The 19,501-nt window shown below is 51.8% G+C and overlaps 1 protein-coding gene and 1 long non-coding RNA gene across 15 annotated transcripts in view; one reads left to right on the plus strand and one right to left on the minus strand.

The window, feature by feature from the left end:
* Megf11 (multiple EGF like domains 11) overlaps window positions 1-19,501 on the plus strand; it is a 322,486-nt gene that overhangs the window by 172,574 nt on the left and 130,411 nt on the right. The gene's annotated exons all lie outside the window — the stretch shown is intronic.
* LOC144377716 (uncharacterized) lies at window positions 4,270-9,127 on the minus strand. 2 transcript variants are annotated; one of them, XR_013438737.1, is made up of 3 exons: window positions 8,782-9,120; window positions 8,314-8,444; window positions 4,270-5,144 (listed from the first exon to the last, which is right to left on the minus strand). It is a non-coding gene; the product is annotated as an uncharacterized LOC144377716 (long non-coding RNA). The 2 variants fall into 2 exon arrangements; XR_013438736.1 differs by having other exon boundaries at window positions 4,270-8,444; window positions 8,782-9,127.

Below are 19,501 nucleotides of genomic sequence, written 5' to 3' on the forward strand. Positions count from 1 at the left end.
TAACAGTGACAGAGACTGTGTTGCCTGAAACACAGAAACAATTATGTGTCTTTCACTGAAACCTGCCAGTTTCTAAGAAGAGTAGCACTTTTTGCCCCAACATTCTTCTCCCTATGAAAAATATCAGATGTCTTAGAGGATCACTAACCCTTCCCCTCACCTAGGATAACATTATAATAACAATCACCACAGTAGTTGCAGCAGCAGGGCTGAACGTGGAGCCTCTGCAGGTTCAGAGCACAGGTCCTGGAATGACAGGCCTGGTTTCACCACTGTTCCAGCTGTGGGGCCTTGGTCAGAATGGATGACCTCTCTGTGCCTGCATTTCTTCTGTAAAATGGGGATCATAGCGGAACCTTCTTCAAGGTTGTTGTGTGGGTTGAATAAGACCCCCCTGAAACTGCTTGAAGGATGCTGTGACAAATTGTTTCATAAATTTGAACTGGTTCACTCCTTCCATCTTCATGTCAGGTCCCTTAGCCTTTACCTGCCCGTCCACACTAGCTAGACAAATTCCGAAAGTTAAGAGTCCTACATCAAGTCTTGGATGAGTCACTTACTATGACGACGTCCTCTCTGACTTCTTTGCGAACACAGGACCAAACAGATACGAATGGTGGGGACAGTTGTACTTGTAATTTTTCAGTAGCTGCCATTATCTTTCCCATTTTACAGACAGAAGGGCTGAGGTTGAGAGGGTTAGAAGCTGTGAGAAGCGGGTCTCGGTCCAGGCTGACCCTGGAGCACCAAGGATCACTGCCACTCATGGCCACTCTTGCCGGCTGAGCCTCTGGCTTGAGTGGATTCACGAGGGAGGGGCGCCCTACAAGCAGGTCAGTGCTGTTCCACACCTGAGGCTGGTCACAGAGGCCCATGCACTGTCACCAGGGCAGATAGGGACTGCACAGCTGGCTACCCGGGCTCCCTCATGACCAGCAGCCCCATTACAGGGCCTGACTGAGTGGACTGAAGAGTACATCAGCAGCAACTGGCCTCTTCTGTGTTGGAAACTTGATCATGATGATGGGAGGGGCTCTGCCAGTGAGCCACGAAACACAGGACACCTGGGCTTGGATCCTGGCTCTGCCACTAACTTGCTGCATGACTGTCCTCACTGAGCTTCAACTGCTTCCTCTTTCAAATGAGGATGTTAGATGTCGCTAGATCAGACTTTTTAAATGGGGAAGGGGGAGGGAGAGCCCTCCAGGAGACATTTGGCAACGTCTAGAAGCATGTCTGGTCGTCATTGCTTTGGGGAAGGCACTACTGGCATCTAGTGGGTAGAAGCCAGGGATACTGATAAATGCACAGGACAGTCCCTTCCACAAAGAACGGTCCCACCCGGAAGTCAATAGGGCCACCATCGAGGAGGCCTGCCATCTATAAAGACCCAGGCAGCCTTAAAACCCCTTTCTACATTTGTTCATCAAACACGTGTTTATCAGGTACCTACCATGTAGTAGGCAGGACAGCCCTGCCCTCTCAGGGCTCACAGTTCATAAGGACAATGATACAATCAGAGTTAACAGTGGCGAGATGCTAACTCTGACAGGTTCTTTCCATGGCCTGGCCTCAAAACTCTTAGACCCTGTTACCATTGCTCCCATTTTACAGAGAAGGAAACTGAGGCCCAGGGAAGTATCTTGCCTAAGGCCACACAGCTAGTAAGCAGTAAGTGGTGGCATCGGGCTTTTTACCAGTGAGCCTGTGCTCTTAGCCATGCCTACCTTCCATCGCCCCAGACACGTGTGTGCTGTGGAGCACTGTGACTGGCCAGCGTCACCACAACAGAGGCAGCCTGGATGCTCAAGCCCTGCGGACTCTTCATCATGCAAACCGTTTAGCGAACTGGAAAAGGGCCTCATGACTATAAACCAGCCGGTAATGACCTGACAGGCCAAGGGGGCTGGAGAAGTGTTAGGGGCCACGGAGACATTAATCTGCTTCCAGCCACTGCCGCTGGAAAGACATTTGTTAGAGCAGTTACGGGAGCCATAAAGGGCTCTTTGACGGTAGTCCTCCCCAGGCAGGACCAGTGGGCAGGAAGGAGCCGCTCGGGGCTCAGGTGTTTTGCTCCCCTGACCAGAGGCAAACGTTCCCACCTGCCTCAGGTGGGCTGCTGCTGGCTGAGGGGGAAGACCCTGGGTGGGTCTGCAGCAGGAGGGCTGGATGGATCCCTTCGGGACCTAAAACAGCCCCAGGGTCTCCAGCAAGTCCTACAATTGCTCTGGGCCTCGGTTTATCCATCTGCACAATGGAGACAGTAGCGTTTATTTCACAGCACAGAGTTGTTCAGCATGGTGACAGTTGGTGGCTGTGGTGGGAGTGATAGCTGTTGCAGCAGTGCACAGGGATGTCATCAACATTAGACCTCAGATGTAATCAAACATTAGAACTGAACAAAACTTTATGAATCTGTCTGGTTCGACTCCCCCATGGTATAGGTAATAGCATCTATTCATCGAATACTTAGTACACGTCAAACACTCTTCTGAGCACTGGATTTATATTCATTTAATCCTCACATCAAACCCGTAAGTCAGAGATGAATATTATCCTTATTTATAGATGAGGAGACTGAAGCCCAGAGAGATACCAAGTGGCCCAGCTGTTCACAGGCAGGCTGGCCCCACCTGTGACCCCCTGCCTCGTCCTCATGCACAGATGAGAACTGGGGTCAATTGCGAGGTGGCAGGCAAATAGCATCTCTCCCTCTGTGGGGTCTCCATGGTCCCCTGATTGCTGAAGGCACAGGCATCCTCTGACCTTGGCTTTGCTGCAGAGATGGTGCCTGATGGTTTGCTGTTGTGGGCTGTGACTTTGGAGGTGACTCCAAGCCTAAACTTGAGGTGCGGTGGGCTGATCTAGGGAGATGCTCTCAGGATTTGGGGCACCCAGAGGGGACATCCCAGCCTCACGGGGACCTAGACGTCTGGGAAGTTTCTGTCACTGGGGCTGGTGTGAAGACCAGCTTGTAGCAGGCTTGTCTGGTACTGGGACACAGGGGCAGAGGTACCACTGGGGAGCAGGCCAGTGGGGTAGCAGAGTAGGGCCCCACTGCAGAGAGGCTGAGGGCTGGACACCAGGCAGGCCGCTCCGTGCTCAGCTGTAATGAGGTCATCCAGGTTTTACACAAAGTGCTGGTATTTGTTGTTTTTGAAATTATCATTGAAATGGACACATAAAAATTTTAAAATCCATTAGATGGATGTAGGTTCTTCCTGGGTCTCCTGCCACACTGGAGAAACACTGCCTTCAATGAATTCCCACATGTGGATGCTGGAGGGGAGAGTCAGGGACCAAATGGGGGCTTAGGTGTTAGTGCGGGGAGCCTACAATCTGTGCTCCCAACACTGAGGCCCCTGGAGCTGCCTCCTCTCCCCAACTTTTTTTTCTGATCCCAGAGAACTATCCTCAGCCCCTTCCCTGATCTTTCTCCTGAGCACGGGATCCTGGAGGAGGGCTTGATTTGCAGGCTTTCTTCTTAGAATTTGAGGAGTTCTTAGTCTGACCCCACAGAGCCATCCGGGGCCTTCCCTTGGAGTTGACTCTCCATTTGGATTCCTGTGCAGAATGGGAGATGGGTGAAATGGCCTTTTCACCCCTCAGATCCTGTTAAGTTGGGGTGTTTCTTAAGATGCAAGGATGACCGGGTTTTCTACCCTAAGGTGGAGTCCTGATCCCCCGGCCCCAGCCTTTCTGCAACAGGCTATCTGGGTGGGGGGCTGCCCATGTTCCTTGGAAGATAATGAGGGAACCCCAACTGCTCCCCTACCCCACCATGCCCTCCTCAAGTACCCTCAGCAGTGCAAAGTCAAGGGAGACCTGGGTGTTTGCCTAGTGGAAAAGACGGGAAAATCAATAGGAGGGGAAAAAAAATCTCATTTTCAGGCTTCTAAGCAGGTATTGCAATCAATAATGCAAAGAGCAGCAGGAGGCCATTAAGCGACACTTGGCAGTGTCCTCTGGAGCTTGGGAAATGTTTGCAGAGAAGCAGGACCTCAAGGGTGCCTCAGCCCCCACCCCCACCTGCCCAGGACCCTGTGTGGGCCTCTCCTAGGGAGCCAGTTCCCACCCCTGGTATTGTCCCAGGGCAGTGGACCTGAGGAGATCAGAGGATGGCCAGGGTGGGGGAGGGGCATTGGGTGGCCTTTGTCATGGGGGTGTCCCCAGGAGACGGCACTTAAAGTGTCCCCTTAGCTTTCCTTTCCATCACAGAGACAAACTTGACTTTTTTCCACTATCATCGTAGAATAAATAGACTCAGAGTTTATGTTCCATCATTGCCTAGTTTATTTTGTACACTATGAAGGTTTATTTTCAGTGTTCTGACTATTGCCAAAAAATGTTAGGTGCTGTGGCGAGATGGAGGGGCACACCCTGCCTCACCCATAGTGACACTGACTTCCCCTCTTGCCTCTGTGGGCTGTGACTGTGCCTCTAAAACCCGCTAGGTCTCTGTGGACGTGAGGACCAGTGGGCAGGGAGGTGGAGGTGGGGCCCCATAGGTGAGCCTGAGCGTGGCTGGGGAGGAGGCTCAGCAGGAGGAGACCTCGTCCCTCCCAGTCTGACCCATAGAGCTCCCAGTCTGATGGAAGAGTCTAGACTCTGAGACAATGGAATAATAAATAGCACTTAAAATATGTATAAATATGTCATTTCACCAACTCTCACCCTCCCAGCAGACAGTCTTGTTCATCAATTGTCCTGGAATCCTGTTGTACCAGGTATCGCTGGAGAAAGTGGGTTGTTAGATGGGGTTCAGAGTTGCTTTAGACAGAGTTTTATTTTCTTGCAGTGGCTTCTCATCAAAGTGCTAGGAGGTGGGCGGGAGTCAGACTGGGTTCAAATCCCAGCTGATGGTTTCTGTACAATCTTGAACCTGACTTTTCTGAGTTTGTTTCCTCTTTGGAAAAGGGAATGGAGCCACTCACACCAACCTCAATTTCATGGTGCACTTCAGAAAAACCTGCTCCGTAGCTCCGTAGCCAGGCTGGAGGCACAAGCCTAGAATCCCAGCAACTCAGGAGGATGTGGCAGGAGGTTCACAAGACTGAGGCAACCTAGAGAGACCCTGTGTCAGAATAAAAATCAAAAGGGCTGAAGAGACGAGAGTTTAGAGCACCCTGGGTCCCACACAGTACCTGAAAAAGAACAAAGAAAGAATGAATGAAACCCAACTCTTCCAGGGCAGTGGCTGACCCAGTGGGTTCCCCCTTTATCCTTGTTCTAAATATATTCCTTTATCTGTGTTTTAATCAGCTTTTTTGCTGCTTTGTCTAAAGGATCTGATCAAAATAAATGCAAGGAGGAAAAGTTTATCTGAGGGCTCACGGTTTCAGAGGTCGAAGGCCAGCTCCATGTCTTAGGGCTGAACATCATGGTGGGAGAGAGTGGCAGGGGAGAAGGAAGCAGCTCACATCAGGAGGCAGAGAGACTCCACTCTCCAAATACAAACATACCCAAAGCCACACCTCAATTCCCACCCCCTCCAGCCTCTCATGACCACTTCAGTTAATCCCCTTGGGGAGTAGCTCACTGATTAGGCTGAGGCTATAACCCAATCATTTCCCCTCAAACTCTCTTGCATTGTCTCATGTGAGCTTTTAGGAGACATCCCACATCCAAACCATAACAATCTGATTGACGTCAATTTAATGGAGAATTTCCAAGCCCCCAGAGCTTGCAGGTTGAGGAATACTCTAAATTGAGGGGGGTACTAATCAAGAAAGGCTCCCCTAAAAACCTTGGTTTCACCTCTGAGCCTTACCTGAAGTCCTCGCACTGGGGCCAAAAGGCCAAAAAGGAGGAACTGTGACCCTGTGACCCTGCAACCCAGCACAGGCTGTGCCTGCTCCCCAGGTGCTCAAGGGTGGCCGAGGGCTGTGGTCTGGTGTGGGCTGAAGCCATGACCTGGAGTTTCGGCTGCCTGAGGATGAAGACCAGGCAGTGTCATTCCCCCAGCCTTTGCAGGTCACCCAAGTGTCCCCCCAGAGAGTGGGCCAGGGCTGGCTGGTGGGGTGAGACCGCTGATAAATTGTCTCATGGCTCACCAAGGCTATCCCAGCAGCTAGCCTGGACTCCAAAATGTGAGTCAGATCAGATTTCTCTTCTGCTCAGAGGTCTCCAGGGGCCACTTAGAAATGATATTTAAAGCCTCAAGCATGCCCTGGAGTGTTTCCAAATACAAATATCAATTTGTCTAGGCACAAAGTCATTTGTTTGAGATTATGCAACTTGCTAGCATTTACATAAATGTGAAAATTTGAGGCATGTTTAATTTGCCACTCTGACTATGGTTCAGGGTACATCTTAATGTCTGAATACATAGATCTTACCCAGTTGTTTCATGGGCTATATTTTATAAATTCACCTCTGAAAATGTTCTTTACAATAATTTAGAAAGATAATAAATAATAACTTAGATAGTTTAACAACAGCATCTATCTCAAAAACAAAAACAAGTCCCCTTTCTGTTACTTGGTCATGTCATTCAATCTCCTGTCCTTCAATTGCTCACTTTAGTATCTGCTCAAGCTATGCTGATCTCTTAAGGTTACTTTCTGCCTCAGGGCCTTTGCACTGGCTCCCCTAAAAATCTCCCCTAAAAACCTTCTGCCTGCAATTGACTTCTTCCAATTATCTGCACAGCTCACTCTCTCATCCTATTTTCTGTGGCTGCATAACAAATTACCACAAATGTGATGACATAAACCAACACACATTTATTATGTTGTAGTTTCTTTAGGCCAGGAATTTGGGCACAGCTTAACTGGGTCCTCTGCTCTGGGCCTCACAAGGTTGCAGGCCAAGTGTTGTGAAGGCAGGGGCGCCCCCCAGTCCACAGACTCTGTTGGGAACTGGTCTCAACTTCTAGAGGCTGTGATATGGCTTGTGGCTGTCTCCCCAGGCCTCTCTCACCACGTGACAACTTACTTCTTAAAGCCAGCATGGGAGAAAATTCTTCCAATGGAGAAAAGTATTTCTAGAGCTTTCTAGAAAAATGGTGCCTTGTATATAATATAACACAGGAGTGATCCTTCGCCTTTGCTATAGTCCCTTAACCAGTCGCAAGCTGCAAGCCCTGCCCCTGCTCCAGGTGGGAGGGGCTTCTGCAGGCCCTGAACAGGGGGCCACCCTGGGGTCTGACCATTGCACCACCTTCTTCCTGGCTCAGCTCCAAGTTCTCAGTAGCCTTCCCTGAAACCATCATTGTAAAATTGCAGCCCTGCTCTTGCTCCAGGACTCTGATTCCCTTTCTCTGGTATATTATTTTATAACAGCCTCTTTCTCCCATGCTATATAATCTATTGTTTATTACACTTATTATCTGTCTCCTTCCATTAGAGGTTAGGCTCCACACAGGCAGGGATTGGGTCTAGTTCACTGATCATTGATTCCCCAGCCCCCTGAAAAGACTGCCTTCCCCTCCCCCTCCCCGGCAGGCCTCCTGCTCCCCATGGCTGACGGCCTTCTCCTGCCTGGCCTCCTGGACTTGCGGATCCCTCTGCCTGGAAGGAGCTTCCTCCAGTTCTTTGGCTCCGCGTCTCTTTGCAGAGGCGACTTTGATCCCTTGTCCTCCAATATCACATTCCAGAGAGGCCTTCCCTGACCACCTGACCAAGAGGCTCCAGCACCCCCACCCAGATGCTGATGACACCTGCCCTGGTTTCACCTGCGAGGGTGGCTGGCTGTGCCCCTCCTGCCAACTACCAGCCCCCCAAGGGACTCCTCTCCCTGTACCCGGGCAGCCCCAGCCTCCAGAGCTAGACCCTAGGAATCATGACTACATGGGCCTGGGCCTGAGTTGGGGGTAGCAGTGCCTTCTCAGTGAAATAGGAAAGCTGCCCTGGCCAGTGCCTGGGGTGGCCTGTGGTGACTGTCACCTCCCCGCCTCAGCCTCCTCTGTAAAGCCAGGAGGAGCTGGAGCTCGGCTTCCCCTCCTCCCCTCCCTCCTCTCCCGAGCGAAAACATCCCCCAACAGGGTGTCCCTGACCCACAGGACTGAGGTCTGATGCGTGGGGTGGGGCCCGGGTGGCCTCAGTCACCACGTTGCAGTGAGGCCCCCTTAAATCGCATCTGCTTCTCCCTCCCAGGGTCCTGGTCCCCGCACTCAGATTCCCCTCTTCCTGGCTCTCCGTCACTTCTGCTGCCTGGCCCTGGCAGGGGCTCCCTGTCCCTCCAGTCCCCTGGCCAGCCCTCGGCTCTTCCAGGAGGGCTGGGAGCCAGGGCCATCACCACAAGTCCTGGATATCAGGGAGTGGGCTGGGCCCTGTGAGGGCTTCTGTTTCTGTCCCCTTGGGTCACTGTAACCTCAAATCTGTTGTCAATCGCTCTCCCGTGATTCCTTGGTCCAGTTGCGGTTCTGCGGATCTGTGCTGCGCACTGTGGCTTCAGGCGCCGGGGACACAGGGATGAGCAGGCGTGGACTTTCCTCAGGGGGTCTAGAGGGAGGGACAGACACACTCATAACTAACACCCAGGGCTGGCGGGTGGGCAGAGTGCCTCGGGGCACTCAGAGGACAGAGGCCCCTCTGCGGGCGGGCGCACTTCACCCAGCGGCTGGCATCTGAAATGAGCCAGGCCGCAGCTGCGGGGCTCTGCACGGAGGGGCCGGCTCGCAGTGGAGCTTCCGTGCCGCAGACAGTTCAGAGCCGCAGGTGCGTGGAGCATGGAGATGGTACTGCCAGGGAGGAGACAGGGGTTAGGCGGGACCTAGAGGGCCCCGAAGGAGTTAGGGTCACAGATGTCCTTCCCCAGCCCAGCCCCCACGCCCTTCACCTGTTGGGGGTGTTTTCAGTAGCCCCCGATGTCCATCCTCCGTACTCTGTCTCTTCCCTCTATTTCTGGCTCTTGGGTAGCTTTTGCCCTGTGACTCTGTCTCTCTGTCCTCCATCTCTTTGATTTCTGTCCCAACGCTGTCCCCACCTCTCCGATCCCTCGATTCTCTGACCCTCTTTTGCCTCAGCCCATCCCTGTCTCCCTGTCCCCTGTTCCATCTCCCCTGGGGCAAATGTTCCTTCTCTCAATGTCCCCATCTCCGTTCTGTCCCAGACTCACCCCCTCGTCCCTGTCCCTCATCTCTTTGCCCAAAGCCTTCATCTTTTTGCTGGCCATCCTTTGTCCCTCAGTTCCCCACCTTTATCACCAGTTCCCAAATTCTAACGTTCCCCCTGCCTGACCTGACCGCCTCTTCCCAGGTTCTCCCCCAGAACCCTGTGCCGGGGGGTTCGGGCACCGTGCTGCTTTTTGAACAAGAGCAGATTCCACGTTGCTTGTTTAACTATAATTGGGGAAATAAATCAGCACATTATTCCCTGCTCGGGAACTTCTTTTTCTGGAAGTCGCTCCAGGGTAGGGGAGTCCCCAGGACTCTGGGCCGAGCTGGAGCTCTCGGCGCCTGGCAGTGGGAGCGGCTGGACCCCTCCCTCCCCATCCTCCCCACGCTGGAGCCTGCACAGCTCATGTCCTTTCTGTCCCAAAGCCTAGAGAAAGTGGTCTGCCAGTCCTGTAGGGGTCCCGGGCCTAGGTGGGGCAGGAGGCGAGGGGTTCCACCGAGTCAGAAGCAAGTGGTAATGAGGGGCAGGTGTTGTCCATTAAGCCCCATTCCTGATGTCCTCCTGGTGGCCCCTCCTAGCCAGCTGCAGGGCAAATATGGTGGCCCATAAGCCTCTGTCCCGTCTGCCTAGGGTTATTAAAATCCAATTAGCAGAACGAGGATCTGTTGAGCAGGGGCCTGCCTTCCTCTGCCAGAATGCCAGGGGCTGGGAGAAGGGCTAGTGGGGTTCCATTAAAGCTGGAAGGAGCAGCAGAGACTTAGGTTAGAGCTGGGGAAGGACTTCCTCGAGGTGAGGATGGCCTTAGGGGAAGGGAGCCATACTAGCCTGGCTGTGCCACCAAGCCACACCTCCTACTGGTCCTCCTTGTGAGTTAAGGGGCTTAAATGGTTTCTAAATGGGGCTAGATCTGGAGCAGATGCCCCCAAGTAAGTAGGGGAGAAATTCCAAATATTAAACAATCCCTGGGGTGAAATGAGAGGATACCAACCCCCTGACTCCAGCACCCTCAGCTGGGGCAGAGGTCAAACCTTTAATTGCTGAATGGTTGGGAGTCCTGGAGGCAGAAGTCCCAGCAAAGGGATCAGTAGGGCTGGGGCCCAGGGGCGATGACACTCGGGGGCTCAGAGAAATGGCTGCTCACCAGCTAGTGTGGGGGTATCGGAGAATTTCAGTACCTGGAACAGAGAAGCCAATGTGTACCAGGAGAGCATCTGCATGCCGCATGTCCCCTCCTTCCTCAGGCCTCTGCACCTCCCTTCTGCAGACAGGGGTGTGGCCGGGGCTCTCCAGAACACATTTTCCCCCTTCCTTGGGGCTTCAGGAACTGGGGAGGGGTCCCTGGGGGGGGGTGTAAGTGGCTGGGATGCCCCGTCCTGTCATCCACACCCAAACCTGCTGGTGCCTCACTGCACGGGGACCCTGGAGCCCAGCCCACGCTGTCCCTCACCCCACTGGAGGGATGTTTTCAACAATTCCCAAAACTGCTTCCTCAGCGCCTGGCTTGTCTTCACCTAAGTAGGCCTCTTGGATTTATTGGTTCTGGGGGTGGAAAGAAAACAGTTTCTCGCAGAAGTATGTTTAGTGCCACATTTCAAACTTGCAGGCTTGATTGAAATGGTAGTTAAAACATTTTAAGGCTCTTAGGTAAAGTTGCATTTGCCTTCTGCACAGCCTATATTCTGATATTATCCATTTATGGCGGTGGCCCCGCTCTATGGCTGAGAGGTAATGCTTTATGGAGAGCTGTCAGCCCGTCTTGCAGGGATGTGGCCCCAGCTCCCGTCTTCGAGCCTATTACACTGAAGCCACCAAGAACGGGGAAAAAAAAAGGAGGTAGAATAATTGTGCATTTTAATTAAGCCTCAGTGAGCACCCTATTGTGGAGATGCTAATATTAAAGAATTCTTTTCACTTTGCTGGAAGCCGGAATATTTGTTCCCCATGTCATTTTTATATTCCTTTTGTGTGGCAATTAATATTTAACTCCTGGGAAATAAAACTGCCACCCGATATCATCTTTATGGCCTGGTATTAAAATAACTGTTTCTGATAAACTATTGTAATAAAGTATTGGGAAGACCCTACGGAAAGGGGGTTTTGTTCAGGTATTAATTCTACTCAAGGAGCTGGGCCTGGAACGAGGGTTTTTAATCCCAGTTTATTTCATTTTTCTACGATGACACATCAATGAACCTAAACACAATCATAACCACGGTGAAGAGAATAAAGTGTGTGTTTAGGGGGCCAGAGACTCAGTTGGCCTGTGTCCCTCCCAGAAAGGTATTCCCAGTTAGCACGATCGCTCCGTCATGTCTACCACCACCTCTAGCCAGAGCATGTCCTTGATGTAGTAGAAAAAGGTGAAAGTAGCACTTTTGTAGTCCCTTGTAGGAGCCTAGCTCTACCTGGTCTCAACAGTATTTAACTGGGAGACCTAATTTAAATTTACAAGTGATTACAAGGTGTCCTGTGGGACTCTGCTTACCGATGAATTCTCAAATAAGTTGCAAAACAGTGACGAATTAACTTGTTATGCTGTCAAAATCAGTTACTGCAGAAGACAGCTTAACTTCCCGGCCCTGTTCTCAGGGTCCCTGAGCCAGCCTGGCCGCCCTCTGCCCTGGGAGAGCTGATCAAGGCAATCGGCCGGGCCCTGGCTGCCTGTCACCAACAACCTTCCTCCCAGACTGGCCCCCCTCCCTCTCGTAGCTTTGTTGAAGTCCCTGGTTTGGATTTGAGGAAGTGAATTCTCAAGAGCAGGGAGTAGGGGTGGGGGCATGGAGGGGAGAGCCAGCTGGGCCCACCCCTTCCAAATGACATTCTCTCCCGTTAGTGCTGGGGGACCACAATTGATTCTTGGCTGTGGCTTTAAGTAAGATAAACATCTGAAGGCCCCGAGATCTTTCCTTTGCAGTATTGAATGGAAGGGGCAATTTATAAATGTTCCCTTAATATTTCTGAAACAGATTGGCCAGTAATTTATGGACTGCAATATGGAGGACTGAATTAATTCTCCAGGGAGAAAAGTCCGTATGCAGCTGGTATCTCCAAGCAGAATCGGAGAATGAAGGGTGAGGAGTGTGGAGGTGGTGAATTTCACCCTCTCTGTGTCAAAAATGGGAAGACTGAGGCCCAGAGCCCCACAGCCAGCTCCTGGCAGAGGCAGATCCGGAACCCAGTCTCCTGAGTGCTTGTCTTGTTCTTGGCTCTACAGCCCTGGTCTGCAGGCAGCTCTTTGTTGAGCTTGCCTTTCTGGGTTTTGGTATCTCCAGCCTCACACGACCGAGGGGACCTGCTTCTGCTCTTGGTTTCGGCTTCTTTTCTGCTCAGGAGACACAACCATCTTTGCCTGTACCAGGAGACGTGGGCCTCAAGCTCAAGATCCAGCTAAGGTTCTCACTGTCCATGAGGGTATGTTGGGTTCATGCGGCAGGGCACTATTATCTGTCGAGCCCCTTCTGAGTCTCAGACACAGGACAGGGCTGTGTGTTTATCTTATCTCATTTATAATCCTCACACCCATGCTGTGTAGGGCAGGTGTTTTGAAGTCCCACTTTACAGATAGGCAAAATGAGGCTCAGAAGATTAAGTCCTGCCATCCCTCTCTCCAGCCCAGAACAGAGATGAAATGGGTCAGAGGCTTCTGGTGATCAGGAAGATTGGGTGGGGCACTAACTGGGCCAGTGCTCCTCACAGTGTCATGCACCCATGAAGTCCCTGGGGATCTTACAGGATTTCCTAGAGACTGCACACAGGTCCCATTCAGTATGTTGGGGAGGAGCAGCAATTCTGCATTTCTGGCAAGTTCCTTTATGATCCTGGCCCAGGACACCCTGCCTTGCCAAGCCTCTGTCCCTGGGCCAGGCAATCACAGCTGGCCATGTCTTCCAATGGCCAGAGCCCATTCTCCTGCTGCTGGAATTTGGAGCTGCCTTTGTATTGTGCACTGTCTCTGGGAGAGAGATGTCATCCCCCTCAGAGCCTCCCAAACCATGTTGAGGCTGGCCTGTGTTAAAACCCAAGTTGAGGGCCACATAAGCTTTCTCACCATTGTGATGTAATAACTAGTAACTGAACAAAAATCGGTCGCTCACATTTACTCGGTCCTTGAATCACAGAGCATGCTTCAGGGGCAGGATCTTTACTGTGAAAATTAAGTCAAGACCCAAATGTTACCAAACATTATAAATAGCACAGGATTCATTTTCCAAATACCCCGTACTATGAAACGAGAAAAGAAACCGGGGAGGCTGACTCTCTCGCGCCCATTCTCACACACCAGCGCAAACACGCGTTCTCGAGCCAGGCACCTCGTGCAATTAGGTTGTGGTGCACGTCTGAATATCTCCTTGTACATGACATTTACGAAGAAAAACACTTGCAAATTAAATGTTTGATTAACATTACATCTTTTGCAGTTTAAAATGGGTGAGCATAATTGAAAGCTGCATTAGCTAAAGAATATGAACTTTAGATGAGCTTTATCCTGGCCTGTGAATTTCCATAGTAGTTTTATTGAATCTTTAGTGCCAATGGTCCAGAGTATTTATACATCACGTTTCATGAAATACTTTAAAGGTTCAGGAGTTTGCAGGCTTATCAGGGGAAAATTGGTACAGTTTGAGCATAAATCTTATCTAAGGGCAATGAGCAATTCCTGCTGGACTTTTGGGTATATTTTATCAAGATAGAGTGAAATTTACCCTTTTTTGTATAGATGGATACAGGAGGGTTATAGCTACCCAGATTCTATGTCTACACCCATCACACTTCCAGAGTCTGTGACTATACCAGAAAAATTACCTGCTTTTATTGCTGCTTCTAAAGAATATCCTCTTTTGTAATCTCAAGGACTATTCATTCCCTTCTGCCCTCTGTATTCCATTCTCTTTTCTCCTCTTTTTTTTTGGGGGGGGAGGGGGGTGCCAGGGATTCAACTCAGGGGCACTCAACCACTGAACCACATCCCCAGCCTTATTTTTTATTTTATTTAAAAACAGGGTCTCACTGAGTTGCTTAGTGCCTCACTGTTGCTGAGGCTGGCTTGGAACTCACGGTCCTCCTGCCTCAGCCTCCTGAGACTCTGGGATTACAGGCGTGAGCCACCGCGCCCAGCTTTATCTCCTCTATTTTTTTTTTAATCTCTCCCCCACTCCCCATTTTCCTTTCTCTGCCATTCCTCAATCACCCCTCAATCCTGGCCATGCCCAAGTGCCACTGAACAGCCTCAGACCCCTGAGATGATCCCCTATTTAGGGGTGCCCCTCAATAACTTTTATAAAGCAAAGCGAAGCCCTAAGTGCATTATTGGGACTTTCTTTTGCTGAGATTCTCTGCAATCTGTTTGGAGGAAAGCTTCGACCAGGTGCCCTTGAAGGTGTTTTTTATAGAAGGAGCTGGGGTTTGCTGCAAGAAGAGCCTGGAGTGGGGAAGGGACCTCCTGAGCAGTGGGAACAGCACTCGCCGAGACCCAGCGTTGGGAGAGGGGCCTGCCTGTCTGGGAAATGTTGAACACTCCCCGGGGCAGGATGCTGGTGTGGTGGCAGTCAGGGGCTGGAACCAACGTCAGAGGGGGCTGTTAGGATGAGGGCCCTCACAAAGGAGGCCACAGAGAATCTAAACCAGGAGGGGACCAGCCTTGTGTTTCCAAGGACACCTGGAAGGCTAGAGTGAAGGATGACCCAGAGACTGGTGGAGAGGGGCTGGCTGGGAGCTGCTGGTCAGTTCACTGGGAAGGCGTGCTGAAGACAGGGCCCAGGCTGGCAGTTCTGCCAGGGTAGCGGCCGGGGCTGAGCTGGACTGGGAGCTGGGGCCCTGAGGCCTGGCAAGAGAAAGGCTAAGGCCTCTGGAGGAGACCCGTGCCAGGGAGGGGCAGCCGGGAATGGAGAGGGGCTCAGCGGAAGGTTTCAAGGTTTCCCAGAATATCTGGACTGGTGTCTTCATCAGTGAGGGGCCAGGGTCCTGAGGGTGGTAACTCAAATGTCACCAAAGGCAGGATGGTCACTGACTGCCAGAGACACAATGGAGGTTGGGAACACAGCTGTTGACTTGAGGAACTAAATGACAACAACAATAATGATAACGCCATTCCCACGTGTGTTCCACACTTTAAAATTTGTCTGAGCCACCTGGCCCGCTGTCCATACTAACACCACAAGAGATCTCAGGCAGTTTAATTGACTAAAAGTCACAGAAAACAAAGACGTAATATTTAAACCCTCCTCTTGGAGTCTGGTGTTTTATGATGTGCAAGAATGTCCATTCTCCTTGGGACACTTGCATCTGGCTCCATAAAGGATGTGAAAATTCCTTACCTCAAGAAAGCTCATGACCTGGATGAGAAGACAAGCTTAATACAATGAAAGTAGCCAACACTTACACAGAAGTTCCCATGTATCACCCATCCTCTACCCACTCGAGTGAGTACCCGTGCATCCACCCATCTTTGTATCCATGAACCTGTCTGCCTGTCCATACAATTACCCTCGTGTCCATCCATCTATTCACCATTGATGGTAGTAATTATGAATTGGGTCATTCAGATCCTAAGCTGGTTCTGCATATTAGGAAACATGGATGCTCAGGCCCCTTCCCCAGATAATCTGATTTATTTGTTCAGGGGTGGAGCTAAGCTTTGGTGATTTTTTAATAAAGCTCCCTGGGGATTCCAATATGCAGCCAGGGTTGAGGATGCTCTAAAGTGGTTTACCAGGTCAAGGAAGGGAGGGTCGGGGGGGCAGGCACGCTCAATGAGCCTCAGAGCAGGAAGTTCGAGAAGCCCCTCATGCAGCCTCACTCCTAGGCAGGGAGGCCTGGATGGGGCTTGGCCCCTCTTCCTTTTCCTCCCAGCTCAGGGTAGCTTCTCCCTTTTCCATTAATAGACAGGGACAACATCAAGAGGAGATACCATCTATGTGAATGGTATCATTGGTATCAGAGTATCAATGGTATCAATGGTATCTGTGGGGGCAGAAGTCCTGGGATAGACAGAGAGAGAGGGACACCGGTGGACGGCAAGAGCCTCAGCCAGCCCCCAGTCTTGAGCATTAGGCTCAACTCCTAGATCAGGCAAAGAGTTCTTGTCTCCTGAGCAGAAAGCAAACCAAAGCCAGAACAGAAAGCAAGACCCCTCAATGGTCTGAGGCTGGAGGTCCCTTGGCCCTAGGAGTAGAGGTTTTAAATACAGGTAGCATCACAGCCACAGACAGGGATCAAGAATGAGACGGGTGCCAGGCACGACGGCACACCTGTAATCCCAGCAGCTTAGGAGGCTGAGGCAGAAGGATCTCAAGTTCAAAGCCAGCCTCAGCAACTTAGCAAGGCCCTAAGCAACTCAACGAGACCCTATCTCTATATAAAATACAAAAAAGGAATGGGGATGTGGCTCAGTGATTAAGCAGCCCTGGGTTTAATCCCTGGGACCAAAAAGAAGAAAAAGAAAAAAATGAGACTGGTTTATGGGGAGATGGATCTGTGTGCTTTTGAGGGCTCTCTCGGGGCACAGCAGGCAGGCCTCTCCCCAGAGGCCCAGTGAGCACCTTGACTCGGCTCCACCTTCTGGTGGAGGTAACCGGGGCCGCGCCTCATCTCGTGATCATAATTTACCATGGATCGCGCTGTTCTCTGAAAGCCCCGGCGCAGCCCCACCTGGAGAGCAATGAGGAGTGATGAGCCGGTTGCGGAGGAAGTTTAAACAATTACTTTGCTCTGATTAAGAAGGGTAATGCCTCTCTTGGAGGAGCAGCCTGATGCGGAAGTGGGGATGATGGATGCCGGCCCCGCCCACATAAATCTCACCTGTGCGCTGCGCTGCCTCCTCGTGATGCATGTATGAGATAAATTCTCCAAATCTATTTTTGTGCCGTTGCCAGCAGCCTGCTGATGGAGTAAATAAGAGTTATGGCCGCCATAATAGCATCACTTATGAGGGGCTAAAAAAAAAAAAAAAAGCAAACATGTCCACACAGTTCTTATAAATCTATTATAAATGTGGGCTCAAGTTTCCGAGGAAGTTCCACCAGACGGCTGGGCACTCACTTTTCCTGGACTCCCATGAGTGACTAAGTGGCAGATGCCAGGGAGGGCCGAAACGTGGCCTGAAAATGACCAATGGCCCCTTCCAGGTCGCCTCCTGCTCCCCTGAGTCCTAAGGCCTGGTCAGTGGTGAGATCAACAAGCCACACAAGGCCAACAGCCCTGCCCCACCAGCCCTGCCCATAGAACGCCACCATCAGCACCTCCATGTGCCAGCTCTGGCCTTGGCACACTGGAGGGGCCACCAGCCCAAGATTCCTTTCAGAGAGCTCTGACTTGGGAGAGGCCCACCTCCATCTTCCTTTTGTACCTTTTCCTCAACTTCTTGGTAGAGTGGACACCAGCTCTGGGGGGAAAGGGACTCTTAGGCCTGCTAGGTCTGGGTGGACCAAGCCTCAGTGACCTCCTGAAAGTCTTGAGGCCCTCCACAGGAAACTGTCCCCCTGCCTCCGATCCTACCTCTTTAGGTTGAAGGCATTTGTGCGGCGTGGAGGCCGTGAGGCACCCTCCAGGGTCCGTGCCCTCTCCCTGCCCCGTGCTCATCATGCTGAACTCATACTCTGGTCCTCCAGGCAAGGCCTCGGTGTCTTCATCTGCAAAATGGGGATAATAATAAAATAATACCTAACTTGTGGGGCATTTGTGATAGTCCCACAGAGTGGAAGTGTAAGGGGGTGTGAGACATAGGGCTTGTTGTCATTACTGTCCTCTGGGGCTCAGACCTGGCAGGGAAAACAGCTGAGCCCCCCTCCTTGGAACTGGAGGCCCTCAGTGACTCCCTCAAGAGAGCTCTCAGCCGTGCTGCCGGTCGGGTTCCTTATCTTTAACTTGGGCATTTTCTGACCTCAAGGAGGCTTTCAGGCCCCTAGAAGGCAGTGCTAGCCTCTGAATCAGCCTGGGAATTCCAGGGCCAGCCCTCCGCGTGTTGGTGTGCCTCTCGGTGCTCAGCACCTCCCTGAGGGGGAGAGTTTGTGGGCTCACTTTCTCTGCAGAGCAACAACCCCTCGCCTGGACTCCCACCTCAGCCTCCATCCTGCCCTTCTAACCCCCAAATCTCAGCTCCGTACAGCTGTCAGTGTGGGCCTTTTAAAGCGCTGGTCAGATGGTGCCTTGCCTTGGGCCCCCCGGTGTACTCAGCATAATCACCCAGGACCCATCGGAGGTATCTAAGGTCCTGTGTGATCCTCGGCTGTCTCGTTCATCTCCAGCCACACTGACCTCCTCTCATCCCCTGCATGTGGCCCGTCTCTCTTGGGACGCTCGGGGCCTTTGCACTGTCTGTTCCCTACTCCTAACTATTTCAGGTCTTGGCTCAAATACGTCCTTGCTGAGCCTTTTCCTGACACTGTATTAAAAGCACAGTCTCCAACCCCACGCTCCCCTTGTTTGCCGTATCATTCTCCCAAGCACAGGGTGCAATTGATAGTGCACATTTTGCACTTATTTTGTTTATCTAATAGGCTCTGTGTGGGCAGAGACAGGCCTGTCGTGGTCTCTGCTGCATCCCCAATAGCTAGAACAGAGCATAATTAAGCCCTTGAGAAGTATTAGTTGCTTGAGTGGATGAGTGAGTGGACAGTGGATGGCCAGAGTCAGAGAGGGTCCTGGCTGGGGGACCACAGTAACCACTGGAAGGCACGGCCTGCCCTGGGAGGAGAGCGGGTTCTTGGCCCAAAGGCAGCCAGGGAAAAGGACCTTCTCCTTCACCCCTTTGATCCTGAGGGAGCTCTTCCTGCCTCCTGTCCCTGGCAGGGACCTGAGCAGAGAGGTGTAAGGACACAAAAGCTGCTACATCTGGAAACCATATGTCTAATAATCCCACAGTCATGGCCTCGGACTTTTCCAGAAAGCCAACCAACCTGTTAAAATGCAGCTGACCTACACCTGGTAAAGTATGCAAATGGCGTGGGGGGGGGGGAGAACCACACAGACCGGGTCCCCATTAAAAAAAACATCGCGTCCCTCCACGAGGCGGTCCTTGGCTTGCAGATTCTAAATGTCAATAGTTCCCCCAGCGAAGGCAGGCAGAAGGTTGAAAGGTTAGCCCTTTTAAGAAGCTAATTGCCATCAGTAAATTAGAACCATGAGCACACCAGCCCTTCCCTTTGTCACCTCTCCCCACACCCCGACCCTGCCCCTGGCCCAGGGGCCCCAGGAGGAACACAGTTTAAACCCAGAGCTGGAGCCGGGGTTCGGGCTTTCTGTGATGAGAAGCTAATGGAGAATAAGCCCCTCCTCACCGCAAGTGGCACCTCCTGTGTTTGCAGCTAGTCCAGGAAGTAATGGCCCATCTGGACACCAGCGCCCACTGGTTCCAAAGGCGGCTCTGGCTCTGACCTATGCTCTGCCATCGAGGCCCTGGGGTGGCCTGTCCCCTGTGCCCGGCTCTCTTCTGTGTCAGAGCCCTT

This window comes from Ictidomys tridecemlineatus, chromosome 5, assembly GCF_052094955.1.
Source record: "Ictidomys tridecemlineatus isolate mIctTri1 chromosome 5, mIctTri1.hap1, whole genome shotgun sequence".
Lineage (NCBI taxonomy): Eukaryota > Metazoa > Chordata > Mammalia > Rodentia > Sciuridae > Ictidomys > Ictidomys tridecemlineatus.